Source organism: Cornus florida, unplaced genomic scaffold (genome assembly GCF_030987335.1).
Source record: "Cornus florida cultivar Cherokee Brave unplaced genomic scaffold, ASM3098733v1 CherokeeBrave_3.0.0_Hap2_Chr11, whole genome shotgun sequence".
NCBI lineage: Eukaryota > Viridiplantae > Streptophyta > Magnoliopsida > Cornales > Cornaceae > Cornus > Cornus florida.
In genome coordinates, this window is record NW_026775581.1 from 62,475,885 (window position 1) to 62,494,731 (window position 18,847).

Below are 18,847 nucleotides of genomic sequence, written 5' to 3' on the forward strand. Positions count from 1 at the left end.
TTATCCTGGATTGTATTATGAGCCATAAGGATTATTCCCTTGGTTGACAAATGCAACATTAACTTGTTCATGATGCTCATTATGTACATGTCCATGGGGACAATTGGAAGTAGTATATAAGACACTAGAACAAGTTATACAAGATTCATTTGAAACATGATGAGTATGATTAGGGGAGGAAAACATTTGATTTGCCGAATTGTGGTTGACCAAAAATTGATCAAACCTTTAAGTTAAATATTTCACCTCGGCGGCTATGTCATTTGAATTGTCAACTTAATATAAGCCGACATTCTTTCTTCCACCTAGAATTCTACCATTTTTAGAGGACAAAGATCTATGCATGGAATTTTCACTTATACTTTTATACAATTGCCAAACATCATTCTCATGTTTATTAAGGTAAGAACCACCCATAGATGCATCAACCATACCCTTGTGATTATCTGGTAAATTTTCAAAGAAATATTGAACTAGTTGCCACTTAGGTATGTCACGATGTGGGCACTTCCTAAGGAAATCATTAAACCTTTCCCATGCCTCATGAAACATTTCCCCTTCCTCTTGAGAAAATTCATGAATGGAAGTTCTCATAGCATTGGTCTTTGATACCGGGTAGTACTTTTTCAAGAACTCTTGTTGCATTTCTGCCCAAGAAGTTATCCAAAAGGCCTAAGATTGTTGAACCAATATCTTGCTTTATCTTTAAGGGTAAAAGGAAAAAGTTTGAGTCTTAATACTTCTTCTGACATGTCTGTGTATTTCACGGTGGAACACACTTCAAGAAACTCATCCAAATGCTTGTACGGTTCTTCACTTGGAAGTCCATGATAGTTAGGAAGCATTTGAATGGTTTGCGGTTTAATCTCATAATGATGTGCTCTAAATGGGGGCAATTAAATACATGTAGGTGCATTGTATTCATTAGGCACATAATGATCATGCAAACTAATGGGAGGATTCCCAACTGGCGGTACTACATAAGCACCTTGATTAACTTGAACCATGGGAGGTAGTGGAGCAAAAATTGGCCGAGACATTCCCAATGGAATTTGGCCTTGTCGTTATGGTTGGATGAATGGTCTAGGTATGCCTAATGGTACTTGGATGTTGTTATGATGCATATTAGGGTGGAGGATGCCTTGTTGGTCTATGTGACCAAGGTCCTCCACATGGTCGTCATGTTGTTCCTCCATTGATGAAATGGAGTGAGGAGAACTACCTCTTCCCCTCGGATTATGAACAACCGATTCAAGATGTAAATTAGGAGGGACAATAGTATGATTTAATGATCTACGACCATGAATGCACTAGTAAAAAAAATAACAAACAAATAGCAATCACTTCGCCCCCTTAACAAATCAATCAACAAATCTCCATATACAATGATCCCATACTCCCATGCTTGAGCAATTATGCAAAGAAAAGTAAATTGCCTCCATGTGGGCTCACGATTTATCTAAGAATTTAAGAACTTGCCACCACGCGGGCCGATGATTTAACTAGAGATTGAGTTAGAAAGATCTCACAAAGGGTCCTTAAGCAACTTAAATTCATTTTTCAAAATTTCCGCTTAGCTTTGCAATTTTTTAGATTTTAGCCTTTTTGTACTTAGCTTAGCTCCTTGCTTTCAATTCACCTTTACTCAACTTCCTTGCTCAATTCACCTAGCCAAATAAGAACAAGTATAATAAGTAACTAAAAAATAACGTAAATAAAGACACGATCAAAAGAGTACTAATTCCTAATTGTTTCCAAAACACGGCGTTGCCAAATCAAATCCCCGACAACGGCGCCAAAAACTTGGTGGCTCGTCGTTGCAACACTCTAAATTTGTGCAAAATAGTGTGGCCAAGTTTTAAATTTATAAAAAGCCACTACTAACTCTAACTACTAAATATAGATAGGGTGAGTAGGGATCATCCAAAGGGATTGTTGGCGTATTTGCAATGAAAACAATATATAGGGTTAGTAGGTCGAGTGATCAAAAGATTATTTGTTTGGTTAATTAAACTACAATGTAAATGAATTCAATATAAAGCAATTGAAATAAATAAAAAGGTAGAGAACAAGAGAGAGGTCTTGGGATCTAGAGGTCACCACTAAATATCACCATTCTAAACATTCAATCTGTAATAAATGAGGGGAAACATGTGTCGCAATACAATGAGGTGTGATTGATTGAATCAACAAGCATGGATTGACTAATTAAGTATACATTATCTAGACAACCTAGTGAATAGCACAACATATCAAACTAAACCATTAATCATTCCTTTAAGCTCACAATCAACACACTAACAAGTTAGAGAATTATACTACTTGCTTTCATAAGTATGGAACATCAAACAACAAGTATGGATTGTCCTCACATCTAAGAAAGTAAAGCAACTACACTACTTCTAAGCTAAGGACATAAAAATTAAACTAATTAAACTAAGGTAGAGGCACAATCCATCAAGAAATAAGTATGAACCATCAAATAAACCACAAGAGTATTCTGTTTAAGCACTATGCCTTGAAAATCTTTAGATTCATAGCATCAATACAGATAGACATGCATCAATATCACAAAACCAAGAGATAAACACATGAACATTTACTCTAGCATACATAGACATATGGATAGAATGAAATGATCAATTAGAAGTATTAATCAACACAAATCATTGTAAGAACAAGATTCATATATAAATCAAGTGTCAAGACAACATTACAACATAAATCCCCTCAAATACAAAGCATTAAGGTCTAGAAGGTATGCTTAGGGCTAAGTCTAGACCCAAGAAGATGTTTAGCCACTCATTGATGCAATCATCCAACCCTTAAGGGCCATCTCCATGGTAGAAATGTTCTTTTCCTTGGTTGAAACCTAGATGAATGGAAGAACTCCCAAAATGGTGTGTGTCTCTCTAAGCTTTAGCCTTCCCTCCTCTCTTTTCTTAGTCTTTAAGTATGTATGTAAATGAATGTTGCTCTTAAAATGGCTCTAAATCCTTATATAGGTAGCTCAAGTGTCACACCCAATGGTTGGACTCGTGCGCTAGGGTCCCATTAATGATTACGCCATGAGCCATCTTTTAATGAGCTGAACATTGTTTTAATTCGGACTTGAGGAGGTTCGATCGATCGAGTTCAGATGAGATCGATTGAACTGTGGCCAGATCCATCGAAGTTAGGCCAAATCGATTAATCCTTGGCAGCGCCTTTTTGGAATAAGACAAATCTGAGATATTTTTGGGATATTTTAGGAAAAAGATAAAAGTGGTAGGTGGGGATAAGATCAAGGAAGTTTAATCGATCTGAAGAAAGTTAGATCGATCGAAGATGGTGAATTCTTTTGAAAAAGGACAAGGGGTATGATCCATCTAGGTGAGGTGAGATCGATCAATGTGAGATCGATCGAAAATATTCCTGATCAATTGAAGATTGCTGATTTCGACCACTTTGCTTCCACTTTGATCCATTCTTCCATTCAGTTTGAGATTGTTTTTTTTTATGCTCTAATTTGGCTGAATTGACTTATTTTGGGGATAAACACCTGAAAAGGGTAATAACATGAAATTAGTCTGAAACGGGAAATGAGGATAGATAAAGGTCCTAGAATACTCGAGCTTAAGGGGTTTAAATGCACACTTTTCAGCACTCATCATCTTATCTGATTCCATTACTGCTAATAGACACAAAACCAGGTTTTCAAGAGTTTGTATCAGCATCACTGCCTTTTCAGACCTTCCAATAGTTCTTAAGGTCCACATGAGCTTGGGGAAAGTTGTCAATATCAATGTAGAGTATCAAAATTGTCTTCAAATCTGTTATACCTATAATTCATTTGGACATTCAAGTAAGACCTGTTATATGAATGGACGGCTAAAAAGAACATCACAACCTTCCTCTGAATGGCAAAATTGTCCCAGCCAAGCGACAGTCTAAACCCATATAATCACCAGTTCACTCACCTTGCTCGAACATTAGTACCTTCGCATCCCCAATCCCATTACCCTCATCAGATTCTACCACTCCTTTACTCCCCTCCATTTCCCCACACTCTAGACAAAATGTGATAACTCATTTTTTTAAGCCAAATGACTCATTCACAATTGACCTAAGCCTATATAAACCTGCCCAAGTGATCACTGACAGCCCCTGTGGAGCAAACTCAACCCCATCACCACCAAAGATTGGTTGCACAGTCACCTCCCAACCTCTTCAGCCTGCATAATCAGAATGTTCAAGCCTTTCTGAATCAAGATCAACTTCTAGTTTTCCTGCTGATTTATCTAAGCACAAGTCCAAGTGTCTCAAGGCTAAAAAGATTGCTCTCAAAAGATCATCTTCATCTCAGAGAGGGAATTTATTCCCAAGTGGCAGCTTTTTCAATACCATTAAATGGTATCAATAGGCTTATGGAACATAAGGGGCCTCAATTACCCCTTAAAATAGAGTGAAGTGAAGACACTTCTAAAGCAGTTTAAGATGGACATCTTTTCTATCATAAAGACCAAGGTGCAGTTGATCAATATCGACAGAATCCACTAGTTCATTGCTAGCTTATGGCAATTGGCTCACAACTATCACTCTTCACAACTGGGAAGGATCTGGATTTTGTGGAATCCTAACTCAGTCAACCTCCAAATTCTTCATTCCTCAAGATAGGCAATACATTGTTGTGTTACTATTTTAAGCTGCAGAACTACATTTTATATATCTTTTATTTATGCAGCAAATGACTCCACTGAAAGAGAATCATTGTGGGATGATATTACTTCGCACTCAACCATTTTCTCATCCTCGCCTTGGATTCTAGGAGGTGATTTCAATATTATCAGGTCATCAACTGAGAATTATGGAGGTTCAAAGAAAACAACAAAAGCAATGTTGGACTTCAGTTGCCTTTACAAATCTAATCTTGAGGATCTTAATTTCTCTGGGATGTTTCATTCATGGTCCAATAAAAGTCCAGGAGTTGCTAATATTTTTAAGAAATTAGATAGGGTCTTGATCAATGATATTTAGACCCAAACTTTTCCGTTGTCTCACTACCATTTATATGCCCTAGGGATATCAGACCATTATCCCATGGTTATCAATATTGGTAATCCTTTATTTTCAAGGAGAGTTCCATTCAAGTTTTTCAACTACTGGGCCAATAGTGATGATTTTCTACCACTTGTCCAATCAATTTGGGTATCACAGGTGGAGGGATTCACCATGTTCCAAATTGTTTCCAAGCTCAAATCCCTTAAAAAAACCATTGATATTGAAGTTAGGGGCCAAACTGAGTGAAATTCAAACTGAAGTTCAAGCTGCCAAGGATTTGCTCTCAGAGTGTCAACTTACACTTGATAAATCACCTGATGACAACACTCTTAGAAGCCAAGAAAAACAACTGCTAACCCTTTATAACAACCTCAGGAACTCAGAGGAGCTCACCTGCAAACAAAAGTCCAGAATACAATGGCTTAAAAAGGGCGATTTCAATACGGCCTTTTTCTTTAAGTACATCAAATCCAGATACAACAGGAACAAAATTTCAACCATCATAGCAGCCAATAGTGTCCTTCTTGATACTGATCATGCAATCAAAGAGGAGTTTGTTTCCCACTTTCATTCCATCCTAGGTATGAATGCTTATCACTATCCAGGTACTGACTCTCTTAATTCCCTCATTCAAGCTTCATTACCTTCACACTTTTTTACCATCATTGTGTGTTGTTCCACCTGAGGAAGAGATCCAACAATGCATGTTCTCACTTAATAGTGACAAAGCTCCAGGCCCTGATAGCTATAATACCTATTTTTTCAAGAAGACATCGTCTATTGTTGGACATGATGTTACTAAGGCTATTACTGAATTTTTCACCACAGGCAAACTCCTTAAGAAGATCAATTCAACCTCTATCACACTTGTACCTAAAATAGCTATCCCCACCTCCCCCAATGATTATAGGCCTATTTCTTATTGCTCTACTATATACAAGTGCATTTCAAAACTTCTTGTAAATAAACTCAAGCCTTCCTTACCCCATATAATTGGACCAGCCCAATCATCCTTCATCTCTGGAAGACAAATTGATGATAATATACTTCTAGCTCAGGAACTGTTGAATGGATACCATAGACAGACCAATTCACGTAGATGTGTACTCAAGATTGACATTAAAAAAGGCTTTTGACTCAGTGTCTTGGGAGTTCTTACTGGACTTACTCAAGTTGCTTGGCTTTCCTCAAGCCTTTATACATTGGATCCATGCATGTATTACCACCACAACATTTTCCATGCAAGTGTAAAGGGTCTAAGGCAAGGAGACCCACTATCCCCTTTCCTGTTTGTGATTGTCATGCAAGTGTTCTCCCCCATCATTGATAAATTAATGAGAGAGAAGCCTTTCAAGTTTCACTGGAGGTGCAAGAAACTATAATTATCTCATCTTATTTTTGTAGATGATTTAATGCTGTTCTTTTATGGCAACCTAGACTCAGTCCAAACACTAAAGCATGCCCTTGATTCCTTTTCTGCCATCTCTGGACTTCAAATAAACCATGCCAAGAGTCAAGTTTTTTTTTCAGGTATTAATGAAACTATGGAGCAAAGCATCCTTGAGCTATTGGGATTTGAAAAAGGTGGTACTTCCTATAAGATATTTGGGAGTTCCATTGCTTACTTCCATGTTGAAAGCTGGGGATTGCAGGAATTTGATTGACAAAATCACATCTAGGATTGACCACTGGACAAGTAACCACCTTTCATTTGCAGGAAGATTACAGTTAATTAATGCTGTGCTTTTCTCAACACAAATGTTCTGGAGTTCAAAGTTTATTCTCCCAATGAGTATAATTCATGAGATGGATGGTATTTTTAGATCCTTTTTATGGTCAAGGCATGCCCATAAGAAATCAGTGGGTTTGGGGATCCTTAACCTTACATTGTGGAATGAGGCTACCATTATGAAGTATTTCTAGAGGATTTTAAACTTTAAAGATATGTTATGGGTTCAGTGGATTCATACTTATCTATTAAAGGGAAGAAACATTTGGGAAGTGAAGGTACCTGGTTAATGCTCTTGGAGTTGGAGAAAGATTCTTGCTCTTAGAGGATTAATCAATCCCCTTGTCAAACTTCAAATTGGCAATGGAAGATAAGCCAATTTTTGGTTTGATAACTGGTGCCATCTTGGTCCATTTGTCCAGCTTGTTTCACCACAACAGCTTTCTACAACATCTTATGACAGCAAAACAAAAGTGTGTTCCTTCATTGACAACAACACATGGAACTTCCCAAACTCCATCACAGCCATCCTCTCCCTCAGGATTATTCTCCATTGCCTCAATAATGAAACAATTTAATAGCCACTTACTAACCCTCCCATGGACTCACATTGTTTGGTCAAAGCCTTCTATTCCCAAGCATACATTCACAATGTGGATGGCAATTCAATATAGACTCCCCACATTAAATCGGCGATGCACAGCACACATCAATGCCACATTATGTGTCCTTTGTGGTGGTGAGCCGGAAACACATGACCACTTGTTTTTCAATTGTCCTTATGTTAAACCCCTTTGGGCATTTATTTAAACATGCTGTGGGTTCCATATTGCGCCTTCTTCATGGGAACAATTCATTGGTTGGGTGTCATTCCATTGGAAAGGTAAATCTGTGTTTTCTAGTAACTCAATCTCTAAAATGTGCCTTGATTCCCTCGTCTACAACATTTAGAATGAGCAAAATTGCAGGATTTTCCAAAAGAAATTCATATTTGCAAACTCACTACTTCACATTATTTTGGATTCTGTGCGTTTTAAGCTTCTCACATCAAGGATTTTGGACATCAAGGATCCAAGAAGAACTGCGGTTGAATGGGATTTGCTTGTGGATATCCTTTGTCTCCCACCTAAACCACGTGATCTTATAGAATGATGAATTTGCTTATTAGAGACAGAGTGCTCCATGTTTACCGGAAAAATTGTTTTGCCCGTAACGGCTTTGTTTAACATTCTTATGTTTTGTTTGTCCAATTGGGCTTGCTAGTCCTTTGGGTCTCTGTATCATTGGTGATGTTAGCTTTTGGCTAACTTTCTTTGGGACAGTGTATCTTTCCTCTTATTAATGCAATTTTCACTTTATCTTTCAAAAAAGAAAAAAAAAAAAAAAGGCAAAAAAAAGAAGGAAGGATTCAAGTGAACCATGAGATTGAAAGCAACTTAAAGGTCAACATTCTCTCTTTGTAATTTTGAGAAAGAAAAAAAAAATTGATAACCATCTTCACAAACACACACACGGGAGATTTCTATATTTGCACCATCTTTGAAACTCTAGACTTTTGTTTTCATTAAATAAATATTATTCTTCAATCTTTCTTCCAATCGAGTACTCTCTCTACCATGGTCGCTTCTTTCTTTTTAACACATTTAACTAGTTTATCAGCAGGTCATTATAATTTTGAATTTGCTTTCTTTCAAATTCAAGATTTTTGTTTGTTTCATCATAGATTTTTAATTTTGTGGTCCAACTTCTTTTACATCTTTATTCTAATTCTCAGGTACTACATGTTTTTTCTACTTATGAATGTATACCTATATTTTCTCATCATTTAAATTTATTTTTATTAAAATATTTAAATTATGTAATTCAGAGAAAGAATATGGGAATTAAAAATTGAATTAGAATATCATTCACCGATGGGGATAGATACAATTTATAAAATACAAATCTAGCTTAATTAGGTAACTAATTATATAAGAATCGGGAAACTAATTACCTACAAATTAGTTCTAAATTAGGGGATAAATATTCAATCCTACACTATACAATCCCCAATTATAAGAGAGCAAATATCAACACTTCCCCTCAAGTTGGTGCATAGATGTCACACATGCCCAACTTGTCTAAAAATATTGAAAACACTCGATTTGAGACTACTTTGGTGAGAATGTTGGCTAGTTGCGTTGATGCTTATGGAGGTGTACAAATGCTACACAACCAAAGACATGAGAAGGTAAATTTGGGATGGTTGAGGTAACAACTGCATCAGTGAGAGCTTGCAATGGTGTCCGGAAGTCAATAGAGCTGGAAGGTACTTGATGGATTAGATATGCTGCAGAGGTAAGTGCTTTTTCCCAATATGATAACGGCTTATGAGCTTCTATCAATGAAGCACGAACAACCTCCAACAAGTGTCGATTTTTAGGCTCTGCAACCCCGTTTTACTGGGATGTATTAGAACAAGTGGTTTAATGAATAGTTCTATGTGCTTCCACATACTGCTGAAGGTCAAAATTATGATATTCTCTACCATTGTCACTACGGAGAACCTGAATATGTGTATTGTATTGAGTTTCAACCATTTTATGGAACTTTTGAATTAATAAGTTCACTTTACCTTTGGATTTCATCAAGTACAACCAAGTCATCCTGGTACAGTTATCAATAAAAGTAACAAACTAACGTGATCCACCTAAAGTAGTGACTTTGGATGGACCCTAAACATCAGAATGTATAACTATAAAAGGAAGTGGACTTTTATTCAAACATAATGGAAATGAAGCACGGTAGCTTTTTGGTAGTTCACAAATATCATAGCAGAAACTAAAAACATCAAAATTTTTAAACAAACTAGGAAATAATTTTTTCAGATAACCAAAGGAAGTATGCCCAGACGATGATGCCACAGCCAGATTTCACATTTCTTTTTCTCCCCCTCAAAACCATCTACTGTCAACACTTATCGTAGCTTTTCGGAACTTTTGACATCAAGTCCAAGTAATACAGTTTCCCAAACTTAATACCATAACCAATCGTCTTATTTGTTTGGATGTCCTTAAACACACAAAAATCAGGCCAAAAAATTACAATGTAAGATAAAGTTGTGGTAATTTGGGAAACTAACAAAAGGTTATAATCTAAAGATAAAACAACTAAAATAGAATATAAATTCAGATTATTAGTAAGGGTCAAAGATCCTTCCCCAACTGAGTCGAAGTATCATTGGCAGTAGAAACAAATTTTTGTGAGGACGTATTAAGAGGTGAGACTTGCATAGAATCAAATGTCATATAATTTGTAGCACGAGAATCAATTATACATGAACTATTAGAAACAGGTGTAGAAATATTTAAAATCTTACCACCATTATTTGCAATTATTACCAACCCCAAGGCATTTTCAGCAACATCATCTTTTTTCTTTGTTTCAACATTTACAACAGTGGAGGTCTTCTTCGAATTCTTCTTCCAATGGCTATGATCCCACTATTCTGAATATCCCACAAGTTCGAAACAAGGACTTTTGGTATGACTAGTCTGATTGCAATGGGTCCATTTGTATGTAGACTTGTCTGCATCGTTGGTGGCCTTAAGTTGATTGGGCCTAGTATGGTCCTACCAGTTTTGATTAGACTGGTTTCAAGCCATCATGGCTAAAGCTTCAGAATTTTTGGACTCTGAAGAGCACTGAAAAGTGCGCATTTAAACCCCTTAAGTTTAAGTATTCTAGAACCTTTATCTATCTTATTTTACCATTTTGTATTGATTTCGTGTTAATTCCATTTTCTGGTAATTATCCCCAAAATAAGCTAACTCAGCCAAATAAGAGCAGAATGAAGCAATTCTGGGATGAATCAAAGAAAGGAGCAAAGTAGAGCAAAAGGAAGCAAAGGGTGGAATTTCAGCAACTTCGATCGATCTCAAGAAAAGTTCGATCAATCCAACTTTCATTGATCTCAGCATTTCAAGATAGATCCAGGCCATGATGTCATCTTCAGAGATCCCAAAAGTTCGATTGATCCAACATCATTCTCTGATCGATCGAACTTTCTTGTCCTTATCCACATGCCAGATCTTATCCAACTGTATCACCCTATCAACCACTTTTGTCCTTTTTCCCAAAAATATCTTCAAAATATCTCAGATTTGTTTTTATCCAAAAAGGCGCCGCCATTGAGGATCGATCCAGCTTCAATTTAATAGATCTCAGCCATGTTCGATCGATCTCACCTCAAGTTCGATCGATCAAACTTCCCAACTCCCGAGAAAAATCTAAATTCTAGCTCATTAAAAGTTGTCTCATATCCAATCATTAGAGGATTATTGGTGTACGAGCCCAACTCATTTGGGGGTGATTTTTAATCTACCTATATAAGGAATATGAGTCACTTTTACACATACACACACTCTTAGAAAAGATAATACTTAGTGAGGAAGCAAAGGAGGGGATGAGGCTAGAGACACCATTGGAGACTCTTCATCAACCAAGGAGCATATTTCTTCCATGGAGCTTGCCCTTGAGGGTTAGAGGACATCATCCTTGAGTGGCTAGACATCCTCGTGGGGCTAGAGTTAGCCCTAAGCATGCTTTCTACTTCTTGATTTATATATTTTTAAGGGATTTGTATTGTAATTCATGTCTTGACACTTTCATATATATAGATCTTGTTTATTCAATGATTTATGCAGTTTAATGCTTCCGATTGATCATTTCATTCTATCCATATGTCTATGTATGTTAGAATAGATGTTCATATGTTTGTCTCTATTTCTTGTGTTATTGATGCATGTCTATGTGTAATGAAGTTATAAATCTAGAGATTGTCATGACATAGTGCTTAATTCATGTTCTCGTGGTTTATTTGATGGTTCATACTCATTTCTTGATGGATTGTACCTCTCTCTTAGTTTAATTAGTTTAATTTCATGTCATTAGCTTAGTTGTAGTGTAGTTGCTAAATGGGAAGACAATCCATGCTTGTTGTTGATGTTCCATACTTATGAAAGTAAGTAACATATATCTCTAACCTTGTGATGTGTTGGATTGTGAGCTTAAAGAAAGGGTTAATGGCTTAATTTGATATGTTGTGCTATCCACCATGCTGTTTAGACAATATATGCTTAATTTCTTATCCATGCTTGTTGAAATAACCACACACACACTCTTTGTTGCAATACATGTTTGTCCCCTCATTAATCATTCATTAAAGGTGTAGAAAAGTATGCTTAGTGGTGATTTCTAAACCCCAAGATCTCTCTCTTTTATTCTCCTTATTGCATTATTGTTTACTTTAGTTTAATTTGCATCTAGAGTAATTCAACAAACTAACCACTACTTTGATCACTCGACCTACTAACCTTAATTTTGATTGCTCAACCTAGTACGACTCCTCAATCCCTTGGGACGATACCCTTCTCACCCATACTACATAGTTTAGGTGCTAAACGATTTATAAATTTAAATTATGGTGCCCACTTGACACAAATTTCCAAACTCAGAGTTTTGTACATTGTTTTGTGCCGTACGCTCGGGGTTCCCACCATAGTTTTTGGCACCGTTGTCAGGGATTGATTGATTGGTAATGTCGTATTTGTGGAATTAATTAGGAATTAGTACTCTTTTGATCGTGTATTTACTTTGTTTTCAATTTTTGTTACTTATTGTGTTTGTTATTGTTTGACAAGGAGCATTGGGCTAAGAAGGTGAGCAAAGGAGTATTCCGAGCAAAGGAGCTAAGCAAGCAAGGAAAAAGGCTAAAATCATAAATTAAAAAAAAAAATTGCTAAGCTAAGCTAAAAATTTGGAGTTGAAGTGCTAAAAGACCTTTGTGAGCTTTTTCTTACTCAAACCCTTAGTTAAATCGTTGGCCCGCGTGGAGGCTTGTATTTTAATTCCTAGATAAATTGTGAGCCCGCATGGAGGCAATTTACTTTTATTGCATATTGTTATTAAAGCATGGGAGTATGGGAACATTGTATGTGGAGGAAGTTTGTTGAATATTGACTTGTTGTGAATGTGAAGTGTTTGTCATTAATTCTTGTTGTGTTGCATTGTGCATGCATGGTCGTAGATCATTGAGACCCACTTTTGTCCCTTTAAATTTTCATCTTGAATCCATTGTTCGAAACCCTAGGGGAAGAGGTAGTTCTAGTCAATCCATTTCATCAATGGAAGGACACAATGAAGACCATGTGGAGGACCTTGGTCACATAGACCAACAACGTATCCTCCACCCCAATATGCATCATGATAACATGCAAGTCCCATTAGGCATGCCAAGGCTATATGTTCATCCACCACAACAACAAAGCCAAGTTCCATTGGAATGGTGATCTCTAAACCCCAAGATCTCTCTCTTTTATTCTCCTTATTGCATTATTGTTTACTTTAGTTCAATTTGCATATAATGTAATTCAACCAACCAACCACTATCTTAATCACTCGACCTACTAACCTTAATTTTGATTCCTCAACATAGTACGACCCCTCAATCCCTTGGGACGATCCCTTCTCACTCATACTACATAGTATAGGTGTTAAACGGTTTATAAATTTAAATTATGGTGTCCACTTGACACTAATTTCCAAACTCAAAGTTTTGTGTATTGTTTTGTGCTACACGCTCGAGGTTCCCACCATAGTTTTTAGCGTCATTGCCGGGGATTGATTGATTGGCAACATCGTATTTGTGGAGTCAATTAGGAATTAGTACTCTTTTGATCGTGTCTTTACTTTGTTTTCAATTTTTGTTACTTATTGTGTTTGTTCTTGTTTGACAAGGAACATTGGGCTAAGAAGGTGAGCAAAGTATTATTCCGAGCAAAGGAGCTAAGCAAGCAAGGAAAAAGGCTAAAATCATAAATAAATAAAAATTTGCTAAGCTAAGCTAAAAATTTGGAGTTGAAGTGCTAAAAGACCTTTGTGAGCTTTTTCTTACTCAAACCCTTAGTTAAATCGTCGGCCCTCGTGGAGGCTTATATTTCAATTCTTAGATAAATCGTGAGCCGCGTGGAGGCAATTTACTTTTATTGCAAATTGTTATTAAAGCATGGGAGTATGGGAACATTGTTTGTGAAGGAAGTTTGTTGAATATTGACTTGTTGTGAAGGTGAAGTATTTGTCATTAATTCTTGTTGTGTTGCATTGTGAATGCATGGTCGTAGATCATTGAGACCCACTCTTGTCCCTTTAAATTTTTATCTTGAATCCATTGTTCAAAACCCTAGGGGAAGAGGTAATTCTAGTTAATCCATTTCATCAATGGAAGGACACAATGAGGACCATATGGAGGACCTTGGTCACATAGACCAACAAGGTATCCTCCACCCCAATGTGCATTATAGTAACATACAAGTCCCATTAGGCATGCCAAGGCCATATGTTCATCCACCACAACAGCAAGGCCAAGTTCTATTAGGATGGTGATCTCTAAACCCCAAGATCTCTCTATTTTATTCTCCTTATTGCATTATTGTTTACTTTAGTTTAATTTGCATCTAGTGTAATTCAACCAACCAACCACTACTTTGATCACTCGACCTACTAACCTTAATTTTGATTCCTCAACCTAGTACGACCCCTCAATCCCTTGGGACGATCCCTTCTCACTCATACTACATACTATATGTGTTATACTACATACTATATGTGTTAAACGGTTTATAAATTTAAATTATGGTGCCCACTTGGCACTAATTTCCAAACTCAAAGTTTTGTGCATTGTTTTGTGCCGCACGCTCGGGGTTCCCACCATAGTTTTTGGCGCCGTTGTCGGGGATTGATTGATTGGCAACGTCGTATTTGTGGAATCAATTAGGAATTAATACTCTTTTGATCGTGTCTTTACTTTGTTTTCAATTTTTGTTACTTATTGTGTTTGTTCTTGTTTGACAAGGAGCATTGGGCTAAGAAGGTGAGCAAAGGAGTATTCCGAGCAAAGGAGCTTAGCAAGAAAGGAAAAAGGCTAAAATCATAAAATAAAAAAATAAAAAATTTGCTAAGCTAAGTTAAAAATTTGGAGTTAAAGTGCTAAAGGACCTTTGTTTGCTTTTTCTTACTCAAACCCTTAGTTAAATCGTCGGCCTGCGTGGAGGCTTGTATTTTAATTCTTAGATAAATCGTGAGCCCGCGTGGAGGTAATTTAATTTTATTGCATATTGTTATGAAAGTATGGGAGTATGGGAACATTGTATGTGGATGAAGTTTGTTGAATATTGACTTGTTGTGAAGGTGAAGTGTTTGTCATTAATTCTTATTGTATTGCATTGTGCATGTATGGTCGTAAATCATTGAGACCCACTTTTGTCCCTTTAAATTTTTATCTTGAATCTATTGTTCGAAACACTAGGGGAAGAGGTAGTTCTAGTCAATCTATTTCATCAGTGGAAGGACACAATGAGGACCATGTGGAGGACCTTGGTCACATAGACCAACAAGGTATCCTCCACCCCAATGTGCATCATGATAACATGCAAGTCCCATTAGGCATGCCGAGGCCATATGTTCATCCACCACAACAACAAGGCCAAGTTGATAAGCGCCGAATATTGCATATTCAAGCGCCCTTAGTTGCATTAGTTAAGTCCATTATTTGATTATTTTATGTAGATTATCTTTATTTGCATGTTTTTATATATTTTCAGGTTCATTGGCCAAAAAGGAGCAAAAATGATGTTTTGTTCAATCTTTGAATAACAATGTGCTCAAGGCTAAAGTTTTGGCAGCAGTGGAGTTTGACTTTGCTCACTATTTTTGACCTAACAAACTCGAGAACTGGACTTCCATTAAAACATGGCGTGTTTAGAGATTTGAATTAGCTTTCCAAATCTTTAAACGGTTCATCATTTGGAGTTTGGAGCAGAAAGTTATGGCTATTTTACCAAAGTAGTGCAAAGTAGGTCAAGAGAAGAGAGCAAGCTGATGGGACTTCGAGCACTCGAAGGGCTTACTTCGAGCGCTCGAACTTTGGGCAGAATGCACTCCGAGATCCATCACTTCAACCTACTTGCTCCTTGATTCCCTCATTTCTGATTTCCATCTTTATGGGTTGGTTGGAGATGTCTTTTGGTGGGAGTTGAGGCTTGTTTGGTAGGGTTTGGTGGAGAGGATGTCTACAAAGGAGGGAGAACCACACAAAACAATATCATATCTTATCTTAGCAAGATTTTTGGAGAGAGAAAGAGGAGGAAAAGATAGAGTTCTTGAAGCTACAACAAAGGAGCTCGAAAATGGGGATGGAGACCAAGCTTCTTCCTTCCTTTAGAGTTTCCATGGGTAACTAAATCTTCTTCTAGGGAGGTGATGAAGCCCCTCCCTTGTAAGCATGTCCTAGTATAATTCTATTTTGGGGATTATAATGTATAATCTTTGGTCTTTTCATGGTCTAGAGCATTTTGCTTCTTGTAATGGATCTTCATGTATTTAAATGATTAATATTAAGTCAATTATCTATCTTAGATGGTTTTTTCTTTTAATCATATTGCTTGCACTCTCATGGTGACAATGGTAGTGAGATCATGGAATAGTTTTAATGGCATGGAGTTGGAGAACCTAGATAGTCCATTGCTTAGGGTGCCTTTTGATGGTCAATACTTGATTCTTAGCTTTGTGTGCTTCCATCATTTAATTAAGGGCTTGATAATCTTTGGCTCAGTAAGCATGTTGAAGGCTACACCCTATTTTAGGTAGTTCAAGCATGTAAATCTTTGATGGATTATTCTTGTGTTTGATTTAATGAACTTCCTGAGGATATTATAGCAACCAAGTGTTGCTATATATCATGACCATAATATATATTGTTTTTCCCCCCAATTTAGCTCTAATCTAGCATGTGTATAGGGATGGAGGTGGATTCACTTCCCTAGTCCTCTTTACTTGTATTTCATCTCCTTTAAATTCTTACAAGTTTTTATTTTATGCATATTAATTTCATAGCTTAAGTGACAACCAACAAATCCTCTATGAACACCCCGTATCATTCTAAAAAGACTCTAGAAACTTAGGTTGCCATAGATTAGCGCAGTCCCAGTGGTTTGACTTACCCGACCAATAGCCTTATTTTACAATGATTCGTGCTATTGCGAAGTTTGATTTATTATAGATCGAATTCTCAACCGATCACAAGTTCCATTGGGAATGCCAAGGCCAATCTATGTTCCACCACCTCCCATCATTCAAGGCAATCAAGGTACCCATGTTGCACCTCCAATTGCTAATCCTCCCCTTGCTTTAAGAGATTACTATATGCCTAATGAATATAATGCACCCACATGCATTCAATTGCCACCATTTAGAGTACACCACTATGAAATCAAACCACAAACCATTCAAATGCTTCCTAATTATCATGGACTTCCAAGTGAAGAACCTTACAAGTATTTGGATGAGTTTCTTGAAATCCACCGCAAAATATATGGACATACCAAAAAAGGTCTTAAGGCTTAAGCTTTTTCTATTTGCCCTTAAAGACAAGGCAAAATATTGGTTTAACAGTCTTAGGCCTTTTTCAATAACTTATTGGGCGGAAATACAAGAAGAGTTCTTGAAGAAGTACTATCTGGTTTCTAAGACCAATGCCATGAGAACCTAAATTCAAGAATTTTCACACGGGGATGGGGAAACATTTCACGAGGCATGGGAACGCTTTAATGAATTACTTAGGAAGTGTCCACATCATGACATGCCCAAATGGCAATTAATTCAATATTTCTTTGAGAGCTTATCGGATAATTACAGGGGTATGGTTGATGTTTCCATGGGTGGCTCTTACATTAATAGGCATGAGGATGGCGTGTGGCGTCTTTATGAAAGCATGAGTGAAAGTTTTTTGCATCATACCTTATCTTCGAAGAATGGTGGAAATTCTAGTGGTAGGAAGAGTGTTGGCTTACATCAAGTCGACCACTCTAATGAAATTGCCGTCGAAATGAAATCATTATCTCAAAGGTTTGAACAATTTTTGATCAACCAAAACTCGACGAATCAAGTATCTTCCTTCCCTAACCATTCTCATCATGCATCTAATGAGACATGTATGACTTGTTCAAGTGTTTTACATTCTACTTCCAATTGTCCCTATTTTCCTACTCAACCACCATATTCCCAAGGAAATGTTAGAAGTCCCACTTTTGAAGAGAATGTTTTGACCGCTCTAGGCACTTTAGAGGCTAACACACAATTACTTCATTCTCACTCTCAATTTATTGCTAAGCTAGAAACCCAAGTAGGGCAAATAGCTAGCACTTTAAATGCTAGAGAGAAAGGAAAAATGCCTTTGAATGCCCCACAAAAGCAACAATGTGTTTTGGAGACTCACTCCTCATCGGAAGGTCACACAATAGAGTATGTCAATGTGGTGACTACCTTGAGAAGTGGAAAGATTGTGGACAACCAAGTGAGTATGCCCAATGAAGAGAGTGAACCGGTGCAACCAAAAGTTGACACCCATCCCATTTACATTTATATTCTTCCTTCATTGCATATGCACGACCATATAAATGAGAATGTGTTGAAAAGTGATTTAAAAAGTGATTTTGAAAAGAAAGATTTGCAAAATGATTTGAAAGCTTCTTGTGTTTAAGAGACTTCAAAGAAAATTTCTGAAGAGGTTTTGGAACCAAAAGCTCCATTTCCAGATGCCTTAAAAGGATCCATTTTAAATGACAAGCAAAATGCCAAAGTAAATGAAATCATGGACGTGTTTAGGCAAGTGAAAGTCAATCTTCCACTTTTGGATGCAATAAAGCGAATTACGGCTTATGCCAAATTCTTGAAAGACTTGTGCACCCAAAAGAGGAAGAACAAAAGCCAAGCACCTAGAAAAGTGGTCTTAACCGAGCAAGTAAGCTCAATTTTGCAGCATAACACTCTTCCAAAGTTTAAGGACCTTGGTTCACCTACCACTTCATGCATCATTGGTGATCATATCATTATCGTGCTCTTCTTAACCCAGAAGCAAGTGTTAATCTTCTTCCATACTCATTATATGTCAAATTAGGCTTAGGAGACTTGAAACCAACGTCAGTGGTTTTACAACTTGCCGACCGATCAATCAAAAAGCCTAGGGGTATCATTGAGGAAGTC

General features: G+C 37.0%; 2 pseudogenes; one reads left to right on the forward strand and one right to left on the reverse strand.

Moving 5' to 3' along the window:
• Positions 1 to 490: 490 nt before the first annotated feature.
• On the forward strand, positions 491 to 588 carry LOC132287363 (small nucleolar RNA R71; annotated as a pseudogene).
• Positions 589 to 17,352: 16,764 nt separating this feature from the next.
• On the reverse strand, positions 17,353 to 17,446 carry LOC132287379 (small nucleolar RNA R71; annotated as a pseudogene).
• Positions 17,447 to 18,847: the final 1,401 nt, after the last annotated feature.